Source organism: Rhagoletis pomonella, unplaced genomic scaffold, assembly GCF_013731165.1.
Source record: "Rhagoletis pomonella isolate Grant_MI unplaced genomic scaffold, Rhpom_1.0 Rhpom_scaffold_00011, whole genome shotgun sequence".
Lineage (NCBI taxonomy): Eukaryota > Metazoa > Arthropoda > Insecta > Diptera > Tephritidae > Rhagoletis > Rhagoletis pomonella.
This window is the reverse complement of record NW_023458565.1, coordinates 15,833,968-15,850,007: the sequence shown is the minus strand read 5'-3', so window position 1 is coordinate 15,850,007 and position 16,040 is coordinate 15,833,968. Positions and strand designations below refer to the sequence as shown.

General features: G+C 36.7%; 1 protein-coding gene across 2 annotated transcripts in view; it reads right to left on the bottom strand.

Annotated features, from left to right (window-relative positions):
* LOC118746693 overlaps positions 1 to 16,040 on the bottom strand; it is a 101,246-nt gene that overhangs the window by 31,123 nt on the left and 54,083 nt on the right. Inside the window, exon 1 of one of the 2 annotated variants that reach the window (XM_036480579.1) lies at positions 9,043 to 9,756. The exons of the other annotated variant lie outside the window; for it this stretch is intronic. The gene's annotated coding sequence lies outside the window, so the exon portion shown is untranslated. Of the gene's footprint in view, positions 1 to 9,042; positions 9,757 to 16,040 lie in introns of those variants that run through there. 2 annotated transcript variants of the gene reach the window in all.

Below are 16,040 nucleotides of genomic sequence, written 5' to 3'. Positions count from 1 at the left end.
GTTTCAGTTTTACAAGTATAAATGTATCCCGCAGAAACTTCCAAACCTTATCTAAAAATCAAATGTTATTTTGCTATCTCAATTTATCTTATTTTATCAACTTTTTTGCTAGCCAAAGCATGATAATTTGTAACAATTTTTAAAAAATATTTAAAACTATTGCTTAATGAAACAAACCTATTGTCAGTTGTTTGCGATGTGCATAACATGCCTCTGGAAATGATATTTTAATTTATTTTACAATCAAATGTGCTGTACAGTATCGATACGTTGCTTGAATCCAATGTCATTTACTGAATTTGCTATAACTTTTCTATTTTCAAATCGATTTGCAAAAAATTTGGATCTATATACTTTGAAATTAAATAAGCTTTAACATAGCATAAAAATAAGAACAACAAGTTTGCAGCTTTTAGGTGTAATTCACAGTAGAATAACGATGCGACTTAAAATTGTGTCCGATTTCACTAATAAATTGGCAGATAACTCTTAAACTGATAATTTGATTGCAAAACATTGTATAGCAGGTTCGTAGGGATTTCAAAGACCTTTAATCTGGTGGAGATCTTTTTGTGGTGTGATAATCACAACCGGATATTTTTGGAAAAAATTGAAAATGCTGTTTTCTCAATTTGAAAAAAACGATAATTTCGCAAATTTTTAAAACGTATTCTACCTTTTTAATTTTTGACCTCATATTCAGATTGTGTAGGTTATTTTACATGGCAAATTACTATAAAATTCACGACTTTCAACTATTTTGTTAGAAATTTTTTTCCCAGAGTGCATATGGTTTTCTAAATTTTCAAATGCAACGCGCAAGTACTTAGAGTTATCATATTCGAATAAAATTTTGCACTGCTTATTTTTAGACCAAAACATATCTTTTTCCGCCCGGCAAACCAAATTTTAATTTTAACGAACGGTCTAATGTACACGCACACATATGTATGGTAAGTATGTGCACATATATACCCGTCTGTATGTATGTATAGCATTTCAGGTGCTGGGAATGGAATCGTGCAGAAAGACAACTCGATAAAACAGGCGAGCAGTAGTAGTAGTAATAGCTGCCATTAGCACTCCGTGCCCAAAATTCAGCGTCGAATTCATAAGCAGCTATTCGTGCTATTAATTCACCTTGTTTTCGAGTTCTTCTAAGGTTGTGAGTTACAGCTTGAGGCAGGCAGTCAGCTTATGGAATTTATATTTATGTAGGTATGTCTAGTAAGTAATTATTTTGCCTTACATAGCTCTAACAAATCTCTGATGTTGTAGGTATCTGGTTTTTACTTTTTTTCTATTTCCGCTTCTGGCCCCTTGGCTAATGGGCACATATGTATGTATGTAAGTACTTTGAACTTTGAAATTATTTCTCTACATCTAAGTCATTCAATTCCCATGACTTAATAGCGGATGCTCAAGTGGTTTCAATCTGGCATCTGGTATGAGGGAAAGCTAACAACGAGACTTGAAATATTTAGCTTTTACAGTTGTAGGTGTAAACATACACACTATATAGCATATATTCATGCGTATGAATTCAAAGATGTCTTATCCATTTGTAACCATAAGTTTAGATCATCTTTGAAAGTCTTTCATGGTATTTAGCTACCAAATCACGTAAACTCAGCTGGATTGTTAGAGAAGAAGCTGGTACCTATATTGCTTAAAAATATATAAATACGTATTTATGTATGTATATCTACCTAGCCCACGCTAGGCATCCAGCTGCCAATTTTAAAATTTTTCTGCCCTACCTAAATCTTATGCGTGTGTGTATAAATGTACATACATACATATATACAGTGTCGGACATATCATTTTGGAAGAAATTCAAAATAATGCATATGTATATGTGTATAAACCTTTATATTTTAGTAAAATAATGTGCAATTTTCAAGTATCTAGGGATTATAACGAATAATCCACAAGCCAAATAAACAAAAATTCTTACTGACTATAGGACAAAATTACTTAGATGGTACTTAAAAATATTCAAATAATAGGCTACGCAGAGTTCTTAAAGGCTGGGAGAGCTCCAAATCAGGAACCTCATTTAGCTCAGATAGAGCTCTATGCAAAGGGACAAATTTGATATAATTGTATTTTGGAATTCTTGCATAGAATATTGAGACCCGACGTAAATTGCGAATAGGAACTTTGAAAGGCAATATTTCCAAAAGGGTAGGACAGTTGACTGAGTTATTAACCCTCTAGTAGGCAGAACCGCCTCCAGACGGTCGTTAACTAAATACCTTTTTAGTGCACCTATAATAATTTTTTTCTATATTCGTAAGGCACGATCTTTAGACAAACATCGTACCCTTACGGCGAAGTAAATTTTAATCCGTTATGTCAATCCGTTTTATTTTAATCGGCAGTTGAATTACAGATTTTGAAAACGAGGTTAAAATTAATTATTTCTTGCTATTTAGTAATTTCGTAATTAAAGAAACTTTTTCTTTTGAAAAATTTTTTGATATAAAAAAATTCGGTGGTTTTTGTTGTTAAAAGCACCGTATTTTAATATAAGTTTTATAATTATGTCACCATTCGAAATGGAGAAAATTGCTTTCGAACACAGACCGTCTACAGACCGGCTTGCCGACATATAAAACCCCAGTTTTGCATTTTTGACCGTCTGCGGACGGCATTGCCGGTTCGTAGGTCAACATTGTGTAAGAGAAAGCTGAAAATATGTGTAAGTATATCGGCGAGCCCGTCTCCAGACGGTCTTGGGTTTTCTCCCCTGTAGGAAAAAGTTACTGTCACAGATCGAAATGGACATCAGTTTTGGATTTCTCGTGCTAAAATCACCCATTCCTGAATTTTTCAACTCATAAAAAAATTGGCCTACTAGAGGGTTAAGAAGGCTAACTGCAAAATTACAGGCAAGAAAGGCAAACCTATAATGCAGAGGCATTCAAGGAACCGAGTGAAAATTTTATGAAATTTTTTTTGAATACGTTCTATGCGTCTAATATGCGGTACGGTCTCCAAATTGTAGAGTATATCTTGAGGTCGTCCGCATATAATAGAAATTTAGATGACGAGAAGCAAGATCCGATGTCATTAATGAATACGACAAACAGCAGAGGTCCCAATATGCTCCCTTGGGGAACCCCAGTTATAAAAAATAAAAGTACTTTCCGGGTAATAAAAAAACGGCCTGTCCAAATTAAATAAATTTGGTATCATATGAAAGAGGACTGAAATAGCTTTTAAACGGAAATAACGAACGACCTCTATTTATATATTTTTTTTACATTTAATACTAAAGAAATGCATATACCTGACACAAGGTTTATTCTATGGTAATTAATTAACATATAGGGCTGGTTTCTCCATCTCAACTTAACTTAGTTAAGCCAATTTTCTTGACTTAGTCATGAATAAGCTGTGTAAAATGTAGGCTAACTTTTGACTTAAGTCCAAAAAGTGGCTAAACTAAGTTAAGTTGAGTTGGAGAAACCAGCCCTTAATGTTGAAATATTTTTCAATATGTGGCTTTCCCCGCTTAGACATTTCAGTGTTAAAGCTACTTAAGTCCTCTTTCATTTGATACCAAACTTGTTCAATTTGGATAAGCGGTTTGTTTATTATCTGGAAAAGACTATTATTTCGGAATAATATTCGCAACAACCCTGATACATAACGGTTAAAAATGATCGAAAAATTCGAAAATAACGATTGTTTTTGATCGAAAGAAATAAAAATCTCAAAATAACGTTAAATTTGATTGAAAAAATAAATATCAAAAATTACGATACTACAATGATCTTAAAATAAAAATCTTGATACTTAACTTTTTTGTTACCGCTACCATAAAAATCAAATAACCTTTTGTTTATTACTTTTTTTTAATTCTGACAATCATAAAAAAAAGTCATCAATGTTTTTTCCAAGGAATTTTGAGCATATCTCGAGCAAATTTTTGAAATTCATACCTTTACTTAATTTTGAATAAAAGCGAAACTCATACATTGATTTTCATGATGTATGTCTCATTTTGTTCATAGGTTATGTGACTTTACGTGACACTTTTTTCCGTTTTGGATTTTTTATGAATTAAAAAAAAAAAATTTTTATTTTTAGGCAAAAATAATTTTTTTTTTCTTCATACATTTATTTTTACCGGCAAAACTGTTGAGTATATAGAAAAACGTTATATTAACAGATTAAAGGAATTGTAATTTGTAATTTTTTTAAATTTGTTTGAGCAAAATCGGACTAATGGTTCTCGAGTTATGTCAAAAAAAAGACCCCCAAAGGTGACAATTTCCCCTATATGATAGTTACTAACTTCAAATCGATATATCTCGATTCCTAGACGTGACCCAGCGAAACGCCGGGCCACGTATAACTTAGTTTTGACCGATATAACATTTCCCGTTGGTTTCATCCCATCCCGATTTTGACTGTCGCATAGTGTATTTAGTCCCATGCACATCCCTAGTTCAAATCTATCCTCGTCATCAGCTTCTTAATCGTCTTTCTTTTCGTATTCGTTTTTATCTTCGTAATCGTTATCGTCTTCGTGATCGTCTAGGTCTGCTTTATGATGTTCGTCTTCGTATTCCTCTAGGTTTTTGTTTTCATCTTCGTAATCGTTTTCGTGCTCATTTCATAAGTCTTCGTGGCCATGTTCGTATTCGTGATCGTCTTCGTATGCACGTTAGTTTTCTTGTTCGTTAGTTCACTACCGATCCTTAAGGAAACCACAAGAGGCTACTACTTTTGCTTTCTAATACGCCAATTACACCATACAAGTATTTGCGCAAATACTAATTGGTGCAAATAGGAGTCATATGGAAACTCGAAAAATTCTTATTTGCACTAATTTTTATTTGCGCAAATATTTGTGTGGTGTAGGGGCCCTATAAGCAAAAAATTTAAAACAAAAATTATGTTTTATTTTCTAAGCTAAAAATAAAACTAAAAAAATAACAAATAAAACAAAGCTCAGTAATACAAGTTATAACCACTACCCTTGCTATAATGCTGACTACACACGGGGCAACCGATGTAGCAACGTGTTGAGGCAACCTGTTTTTCTTGATTTGGTTGTTTCAACGGTTGCCTTGTGTGTAGTCAGCATAAACTATTTTGGATTATGAAATTTTTCGATTTGTATGTATGTATTTATGTATAATGAAAAGAATGGTGCTGTGAAATAACGCCCATTGACTTTATTTCCTTAAAAAAAAGAAATAAAGCCCGTTGGCGTTATTGCCCAATCGGAAGGGAAATAACGCCCACCGGAAAAAAGTAATAAAGCCCGCGTGCTTAGTTTTCTCTTCGAAAAGAAATTGAAGATATTACCGTTTTTCTTACGGCTTGGATTTAACTTATATAAGTTTTGAAGATTTTCTCCTTTCAGCGATGCCCCACACTAAAGTACACACATTCATGTACAGTAGTTAGAAATTATCTATCCATTAGCATGTATCTACCCTATAGGAACATTTGCTGGTTTTTATCGTTTCTGAGGATAACAACAATAATCACATTTTTTGTTTCGTAAATACATAAACATTCAAAGTGAAGAGGGTGTTGATTGATTTCGCGCTATTTATTCAACACCATCTACATATGTATGTATGTACATATGTATATAGAAACTACTGTAAGGGTTGCTAACCTTGCAAAACTTCAAGCGATCACTTCGCCATGAAAATGGGGTGGAAAATACGAGTACATAGATCAAGTCGGCTAACAATTATTATTTCCGCCCACTAGTGTAGTGGACGTGACAGTTTGCCAATCTATGCCATTTTTTCTTCATAATCGTTAACTTCTAAGCAAAAGTACTGCGTATAGCAAATTTCAGCAAAATCGGATTATGTTCACTACTTTTTGACGCAACTTATTTAGTGTTCTTCCAGTGTGCGCCCTAAAAACAGCTAAATCGGGTTTTCGTCTTAACTCTTTCGAATCGGAAGAAATAAAATGACAGATATTTTCTATACAAAACAATCTAAATTGAATAAGCGAGTTCGATATTGAGTTGTGTAACTGATTTTTGGGATTTATTTCATCAATGGAGTTGAGCGTTTTCTTAAATACAAAACTACAATTTCGTTCACGCGTTATATGAAAGAAAGTGCTCAACACCTTTGAGAAAAAAAATTAAAAAAATTAACGGTAATATATAGTGACGGGAAACTTGAACTTTATTAGATTATATTTGAATGAGCTACAAAACTGCATACTAAATTTTTTTCTAAAAATTGTTATGAAAATTTGTTTATTTTTTTAGTTTTGTAAAGGTTTGAAAATTTAATTTGCACATGGTTTCTGTTAGAATAAAAACTATATTTTCGTAAAAATTTAACGAAAAAAATTATTATGACAAATATTGCGAATATTGCTAAATAAATCACTGTGCGAATATTATTGTGACCACTGTATGTACATATGTATGTAGTTGCTTGGGTCAAGCTGGTGCGGTTGCGTATGAGTAATATTTACAATGCACGAATACGAACATAAAAATCTAATTCACGAGCATCGAAATACATTTTAGACCTATGTTGAAGAAGAACTTCTTGTTCGTATTGACAAGAAGAATCATAATTTTGACGGCGCGGTATTGAACATTTTTATTCCATACAAATCTCCCCAGCCTAATGTACATTAGGGCGAAGCGAATTTTTATTCGATATCGAATACTATTGATCACATTGAACCATGTTAAACCATTTTCCGATCGGATAATATTTACTTATTATTATACTTTTTTTTAAGATTTTCTAAAAAGACTTTTCGACACTTTCTCGATTTTGTAGGGAATTTTCAGGGTTTGGGCTTTTGAGGTTTTTTTCGGAAACGCGGGAGCTTTCATGATTTTTGAAGAAAGTTTTGGGTATTTTGGGGATTTTTTCAGTTCTTGGGACTTTCCAGAAATTTTCGACCTTTTTCAGGGGGTCTACTCTCTATTGCGATGCGCAAAGCAAATCATTCGGTTTCAAATACGTGGCACTATGAATTTGTATTAGTCCGTGTCGGCTTTCAAGTCGCATTGAGTTTCGAATCGCAATACAGAGTAGACCCTAGGGTTTTTTCTTGATTTCTTTTAGGACATATTTTTCGGCACCCTACTTGATTTCTAGGTAGCTTCCCGGGACTCTTAGGGAATATTTCCGTTTTTTTTCGGAACTCTTTGGGATTTATTGAGATTTTTCGGGATGATCCCTTTTTGGACGTTTATTTTTTACCTTTCGGGAAATTTTTTGATTTTTCAGACTTTTCTTTAATTAATCTTTATCTATTCTTTAAGATCTCACTTGTACATATGTATGTACATTAGACTGCATCACTACACATAAAAAAAAAATAAAATCGGTACTCTTTTTCCATTGGAATTATAAAATCTATTATATTTTATGACGTTCACCAAAATATTTCGAAAAAATATTAATAATAAATAGTTTCTTAAAGATTTTCTTTAGTCTCCTCAAATGAAAAGCCGGTTTAAGCTTAAAAAATTTTCACAAAAATATTAAAAAAAAATATTCACAAAAATATTAAACAAAAAAAATTTAATAGAATCGCAATAATGATGATGCTGTTTTTTAACTTTTTTCAAAAACTGGTATAAGAAAAACTTGAATAACTGAACCTAAACAAGTCCGATTTAGACTTTGCTAATAAACTTATTCAAAGGATGGAAGATAAAGGTAGGATGAACGAGCGTTATTCCAAGTTGAATTAAGATTCCTTGGTATTTGAAAAAAAAAAATTGGGACACGAATGACTTTTTTTTTGAACAGAAATAAAAAGAGTGGGAAAATACCTTTCTACTGAGACCCCATAAGTCTAAATCAGCATAGTTTTGGCCCAGTTTTTCAAGTTTTTCGTAAATCAATCTTTGAAAAAAGGTAAAAAAACAGCATCATAAATCTCATTATTACGATTCCGTTGAAAGGATTTTTAAATATTTTTATGCAGATTTTTTAAGCCTAATCTGTTTTGTCATCTGAAGGGTTTTTTTCAAAAATTTCGTTAATAAACTATTTTTATTCATAAAAAACTCCAGTTTTAGGGGTATTCTCAAATCGGTCCAGCTCACGTAAATTTTAATATTTTTCCGAAAAATTTTGGTTCAAATATTATAAATTTTGTAATCCCAGTGGAAAAACCGCAACTTTTTTTTGGTGATGCAGTCTAATGTACATGTATTTTCAAAATGTTACAAATACATACATACATAATTTGTTTTATTAATACAAATGTATGTAAATATGCATGTAAGAGCGGTTGCTTCATTAAGCGGTGTTTTTATAAATGACTTCCACTGATAAAGTTTCAGAATTTCCCACGACTCTTGATCCGAAATTTACTGTAAGGTTTTAAAGCATTTTTTACTTTAATAATTTTTTGACTTTTAAGTTGAAGTTCCTTGTCTTATCCTTATTCTACTATGACTAAATCCCAGCAAAAAGATTCATATATTTAAAAAGTGCCTTCCTTATAACAGCCACCCTAATATGTAAATATGTATATACATATGTATGTTTGTATACACATGTAAACACTTTTAAAGACCATGTGCACTTCACTAAATAACAACAAACGCGCACAATGTTTCATCAGCTGTCTTCACTAGCTTCTTTCTCCTCAGCTTATCAATGGTATTCACGCGCGCAAAAAAAAAGAAAAGAGCAAGCAGTAGCCGGTTTTTAGCGCACTACGCTGACGTGTGTGCAAATTTTAGAATATTTAGCAAAAGGGAAAACAAAAAAACAATACAAATACATATATACATATAGTACATACAGACAAAACAAATGCCACCCAACTGATGTCGTCGTCAACCACATCAGCTGTGCGAAAAAAAATGTCAACATCACTTAAAACAAACCGTAGCAAAACAAAAAAGAAAAATCTAATGAAACAAAATAAAATAGTACGTATGTAGGTAATAATAAACAGCATGCCGATAAAATAACAAAAACAAAATACATGCATATATATATATTGTACATACTTATTTATGTCTATACCTTGCACTTTCACATATGTATGAATGATAATTACCTTGAACACAAGCACAAAATCTCAAGACCCCACTCTTCGCGTCTATGTAACTCACTTCAAGCGACTCGTATCCAACGCTCCACTGACACGCTGTTCTCTTTCGTATTTGCACGACCCCAGCGGAATATGTACGCACGTAGTATGCCTTGTATATCTGTATGTAGTATGCACGACTGCAAATTACTGGTTGGGGGAAATCTATATCTGGCTGACAGTCCCCAGCACGAAGTACAGTAGACAGTATTTTATATATGTATACTATAAACTCAAATGAATCGGTGCTCTGACCTCCGCTTGTGATATATCTACATATGCATGTACGTATATATGCTCAAAAACCACTTTCCATGTGAGCTACATATATGTAAATATGTATTTTAAGATGTCGATTATTATTTGAATTGAATTCTTTATATCCAGCAAAGCGCGCGCACAATTAACTAACAAACAAGCTGCTGTTCTTCGATACGTTTTCAAATCAAAATCCAAAAAAAATAATCGTTGTAAGCACAGTTGTAGCTGCTAGAAACTGTAGCACTCTGCACCACAACTCGAGAGAGAGAATGTTGTTCTTTGAACGACACCACTGTAGAGTATAGTTAGTACATGTATGTATGTATGTCAAAAGTTAGATACACAACACCATCGAGAAGCAGACAGCGACGAGAAAACACAAACGTTCAACGCGACTGCTCAGCACTAAATGAAACGTACATTCGACCGACTTGGTGGTCGAGGTCTCGTGCGCCCCAAAATAATACTCGTTTTTCCCATACGCGCATATAGACGAAAATCCTCCAAGCATTGTGGCCCGGCATCCATAGTCGTTTCAAGTCGACAGCCGTCAGCCAAGCGATGTACGATGTATATGCATAAAAACAACTATATACAATGCACACCCAAATACATGCACACACACACACACACCAATGCAGTTGTACGCACACATACAAGTGTTAAATGAATGGCTTGAATGGATGGTTGGCTGGGATGGTTGATAGTTGGTCGGTCGGTCGGTCGGTCGGTCGGTCTGTCGGTCGTTGGCTATGTGGTTGCTGCTGGGACGTACTATGCGCTTAGAGGTAGACTAGGTAAGGCAAAAACGACCAGGCAGGCAGCTTGACTGTGAGTCGAGCCAAAAACTATGAGCTGTGTTGAGGCACAATAAAGTATACAAACGATGTCGTTCGTGATGCGAAGCGACTTAAACAGCAGCAGAACCCAACTGAAAGACTACCTACAACGACTATACGACAGCACAGGAAAAAGTAAACGGAGGCGTTGTTAACGATGACTACGGCGATAAATGGATGGTTGACGTTGTCGACGGAGGTTTTTTTTTTAGAAGGAAAAGTCGGTGAATACAACCAACTATGTACTGCTACAGCTAACATGAGCCGTGGTCGTCGTCCGCGTCGTCGTCGTCATCGTCCGCGTCGTTAGTGGTAGAAAGTAAACAAAAGCCATTGAGGCCAAGTACTGAAGAAGCAGCCCGTCGATGAGGTAGTCGCACTACAGATGCAGGCAGAAGTTTGGTGCTTAAGCTTTGAAAGACGGTCTGACAGACGGACGGGCAGTTAGATAGACAGACGGACGGCTGGTTGGTTATTTGATCATCATCTTGCTTCGCTGACTAGCTGGCTGGTTGACTGGATGGCTGGCTGGCGCGTTTTTCGACTTGTATACCTAGCTGCCTTGTATGGTTCGTATAACGAGCGATACCTATCTAAGGCTATTCTACTTTTTATATATATGGCTTAAGACTCGAACTGGTTTTGCGCTCTTGCGAGTGGTAGAGTTTCAAAGGCTTTTGGCATTGGGTTTCGAAAGCGTATACAACGAAGTAGCACCGCCGTAGGCACGCAATCATGGACTCCTATGTACTTTTTTACATGCATACATAAATACTTACTTGAAAAACTTCACTCTTGTGGGCACACCGCACATACATATGTATGTATGTATGTAGTAAATTTGCGTAATCACGATAGAACTCAATTAAACGGGTTTGGTCCGCATGCTATAAAATTCGTATGCGCTGTATCTATAAGTATTTAGCTTCCCTGCAGATTTGTATTTCTATACTACTCGTACTTGTACACACCTAAAAAGCAAGAGGCTACATTACATTTTCAAAAATATAGCTGGGTAGGTAAATATATATATATATATATATATATATTTGCTTTGGTTCTGTTGCGTTCGCAGGGTGTGAAATGCATAGCATTACGTAGCTATAGATACACCACATTTAACGAATCGGTCTGTCGATGTGGGTCTATGCAGCACCGACAATCGGGCGATTGCAGAGTTGGTAAGGCCCGCGCACTACAGTGAGTGCCATAGAGTTTTTAGTCGAACAATTTTTTGCTGCCTGACAGTGGTGATGACTACGCCCACTTATCTTTGTCTATTTTCAGGCAAGCTATATATGTAGATATATGTATGTATGTAGACACATAGCTACATGTGTCCATATGTGTCTCTTGTGTGCATATAGTATGTACATAAATATATATATATATATTTTATTATAAAACTCACTGTTCACATTTAGGGGCCTTTTTATTTATGATGCTCGCATAATCGTACAAATATTATACTGAACATTTGGGTAAATTTTTAGGGTAAGGGTCTATAAAAAAATGCATTAAGCGAGCTCACACGAAACGAGGGGCTTCGTTGGAACACACACACAGACATACATACATACACGCCAGAAAACATTTAGTATTTTTTTTGGTACTTGTGTTATAAAAACGTTTATATACGCCATAAAATCCCTGCTAGTAAAAATTTGTTTGTATGTGTGTAATTGGTTTTTTTTTAGGTATTGCTGCTGCAGTGTGTTTTAATAAAAAGAGAAGCCCCTATTATCCAGTTTAAATGCATCACAGTGGGTCTTAAGTGGAATGCATCGCTTAAAAGTAAAAAAATATAATAAATTAAATTATTTGAGTTTTGGCTGCAAAGCCAAAGGCATTTGTGGTCAAAAAATTGATTGTAGATATGTGCCGCAGGAGTTGAGATATTTGGAAAACCCGCATTTGGTTCATATTTAATTTTCCAAGTCGGTTTTAAAATTTAACTGCCTTTTAAAGACAAATTAAAAAAAAAAAAATAAATGTATTTGAAGGGCAAAAGCAACTTAAACAAAAAGGCTCTAAACGCGGATTTGTCGTGTTAAGTTGTTTTTTCTGTGAGAGAAATGCAACAACAACAACCATATGGAAGAAAAGCTCTGAACTAAAATGTTGAATCCGCCTTAAGTCTAAGTGGGTATATTGTAAAACATTATAGAGACAAAGTAATACTCGATATAAAAATCGTGTTTAGCGTTTTCAATGCCCCAGGAGGGAAAGAAAGGGATATTTGGCTCCACCGTTGGGAAGTTCGCCCTCCACGGCGAAACGTCCGATAACGGACTGAGGCTGATCGACTTCGCCGGGGGCCCGATGCATGGTAGTATGCAGTACTGGGTTCCGGCATAAAAAGACCCATCAAGCTACTTGGCTGTCTGCAGATCGAAAAACGAGAAACCAAATCAATCATGCTGTGATAAATGGAAGGCACGCCAAGGCACGCATCCGCCTCTGTACAGCCAAAAAAGTGTGCGCCCTAAAATGCAAGCTTAACGTCGAAAAGCTATAGTCACAACAGACGGTCAATACGTTCGCTATTCGACTTTCACACTTGCTCTCTGAGAGCATTCTTCAACAAACCGACATATACGGGCAATGGAACCACATTTACCGTTCATTAAGTACCGCCGCCGAAGAAGTAGTCGGATTTCAGCGAGCCCGAAGGAACAACTGGTACGATGAGGAGTGTCAGGATGCTTCAGAGAAAAAAGATGCCCCCTACAGGGCCACGCTGCGATCGAGCGCAACGCGCGCTATGTGGGACCGCTATAGGGATCTGAAGAGGGAAGCGAGACGTATTTGCCGCAATATGCAGGGAGTGGCCGAAATGTGTGAGTGCGAAGAGCTTGAAATGCTGGCCGGCAGGAAAAACACCCGAAAAGTTTACCAGAGGGTTGGACGACTTACGAAGGTTTCAAGACCAAGAGCGATGTCTGAATTTAATATCACCGCGAAACTCATACGTAATATGACGTATCGGGACGTACTCCGAATCGGGAAGGACCGCTCAGAGCCAAACAAGGATTTAGAAAAGGTGATTTCTTTAATCTGAACTGAACCGCTCAGAAACCATTTACTACAAGAGCGCACAATTGCTGACGTATGCTGATGACATCGACATCATTGGTAACAAGAAGCGCAAAGACTGATCTGCCTGATCTGAATGGGTCTGGTGGTAAACGAGGACAAGCCGAAGTATCTCTTGTCATCAAACAGATAGTCAGTACATTCGCGCCTTGGCACCCATGTCACTGTTGACAGTTATAATTTCGAGAAAGTAGAGAATTTCGTTTACTAAGGTACCAGCATTAAGGCCGATAATAATGTCAGCATCGAAATCCAACACAGAATTACTCTTGCCAACAAGTGCTACTTTGGACTGAGTAGGCTGGCCATGTCGTTCGAATGGACACCGACGCTCCAGCTCTGAAAGTATTCAACTCGTAACCCGCTTCTGGTAGCTGAGGGAAAGGGAGGCCCCTACTCCCAAGGAAAGACCTGGTGGAGGAGGACTTGGCTTCACTTGGCATTTCCTATTGGCATCAGTTGGCACAGAAGAAGAGTGAGTGGTGTGCTTTGGTGAACTCGCCCAAAATCGCTAGGCGGTTACAGAGCCAAAAAAGAAGAAGTAGGTCGGTAGGAGATTTTCCTTTGTGATAGAAGAAAGCTGAACTGAGACTATTAACTTAGTCGGCGAAACGCCGCGAGCCGATTATGAAATTACGAAAATGTGTCCATCTTCGCGCCTTGAGATAGCCGACAGTCTAAAATAAGTGCTACCTTCTACCTCACCATACTCTTCACAGCTGACACAACAGAGATCAGTTAAGATTCACCCGTGTGAGGATTTTAAGGAAAACTAGCATAAAGGAGAACCTTTAGCGATCCCTTACTGATTATTATTAGATTATTGAAATAGCTTCATAGTCCACGGCCGGCTATTCTTGACCTGATCTGCGTCCGCACAATTAGGGAAGAGTCTTGAGTTCTCCTAAAGGATGTCCCTACAGGACTACCGAATTTCTTACGGACTAAAGCACAGTTTTGCTGTATATATTCATTCTGCTGAGTGTTTACAATTTCCTCCAGAGGAAAGGAATTTTGCTTCTCCCGTTGCGGTGCTAAAAAGGATTAAGCCCACGTTTAGGAGCTAATTCTTGTTCCTCTGCTGTTAGATATTCCCTTTTAATGTCCATCTGTCTCTGATCTCTCGATTTTATAGTACCGCTATGACGCAGTGATATCCCCACTGCCGCCTTAGGTGATGCTTCTGCAGGAGCTCCCTTTCCTCCTGATCGACAGGATGGCTTCGATGCCGTAGACGGGGTCCCCGTAGGTACAGAAGAAGTGCTGAGCCTTTACTTTGCCAAAGGATTCACAACAGTGTCAATGTTGGACTTGCCCGAGGGCAGGGCGGATCTTCCTGTGTGTATGGGTGGATGGAATTTTCAGTTCTCTAATCCTTGGCGGGTTTTATTCATTTAGCGCGGCGCCGATAAGAAATCTTCATGATACAATGATCGGAACTAAACCAAAGTAGTTTGGGACCACCCTTGTGGTACCACCTTTCCGATAAAAAAAAGTTATCTGATAACTTACACTAGATCGCCATGGATACTCTTACAGGAGTTATCCCTGGTCTTGAAACCTTCCGTAAGTTTTTGGGCGTTTTGTTGTCGTTCAGCATTTCAAGCTCTTCGCCTCTCTCTTCTTATTGTGGCAATTCGCTTCCCTCCTCAGCTCTCTATAACAGTGCCACATAGTTCGCGTTGTGCCCGATCGGAGCGTGACCCTGTAGGCGGCAACTTTTTTTCTCTGCAGCTACGCTTTTTTTTTTTCTTTTGGGCTCGCTAACATCCGACTATTTCTTCGGTGGCCATGTATATATGTGCGCTTCAAGGTGAGGTATACGGACAAGAGAGAGAAAAAAACTGTTTCAAAAAGCGACTGCATTTTTCGAATACATTTCAGTTATGATAAAGTTTCCGATTAGAACATTTCCACGTCTGAGTGGAAGATCGAGCTATCTCAGCAGCCAGCTCGAAAATGTCCTACCTCAGAAAACTTTTCAAGATTACCCTACTTCACAATTTGATTCGAATAGAGCGTTGCTAATTCAGAATTGTTGAGAAAAACACCCTATCTCTGAACTTGGCTAAAAAAGTCCTATATCAACTAAAAAGATACTGAAAATGTAATGAGATAGGTCGTTTTTGAATCCGCAGCTGAGATAGGGCGTTCTTCAATCAAATTCTGAGATAGGGCATTCTGCAACCAATTTCTGAAATAGGGCGTACCTGAAAATTTTTCTGAGATAGGGCGTTTTCGAACTGGCTGCCGAGATAGGTCGATCTTCCACTCAGGTGTCGATTTGTTCTTTCATATCCACGCATTGTCAGTAAATCTCTTAGTTTACGGTGACATTTCAATCCATCTTCCCAGGTATATTTACAAACGTTTCAAAAGCTTCTAAGATACATTTTTATCTACTCGAAATCGATTTATTTTTCATCCTTTTTTGTTTGCAGTCGCTAAGGGTGTGGACCCACCACCAGATCACAAAAAATAACAGTATGCACCACGTCTCGCTATGGCTTCTCATATAAAATTATATCTATACATAAATATGTATGTATGTTTTCATGCTCGTATATTCCCCTACTAAAAGTGTTATTCCATTATTTTCGTTGTTGCTTTGAGCATGCTCGATCCGCAAACCTTTTTGTAGAGAATATTATTTTGTCGGTTGCAAGCGCGAGGTGGTGTGGAAACTCGCTGAACTCAGCACATTGCCAGCAGTAGCTGGTAGTATTACTCGTAGTTATACGCATATGCACATATACCTAAATGTATAAA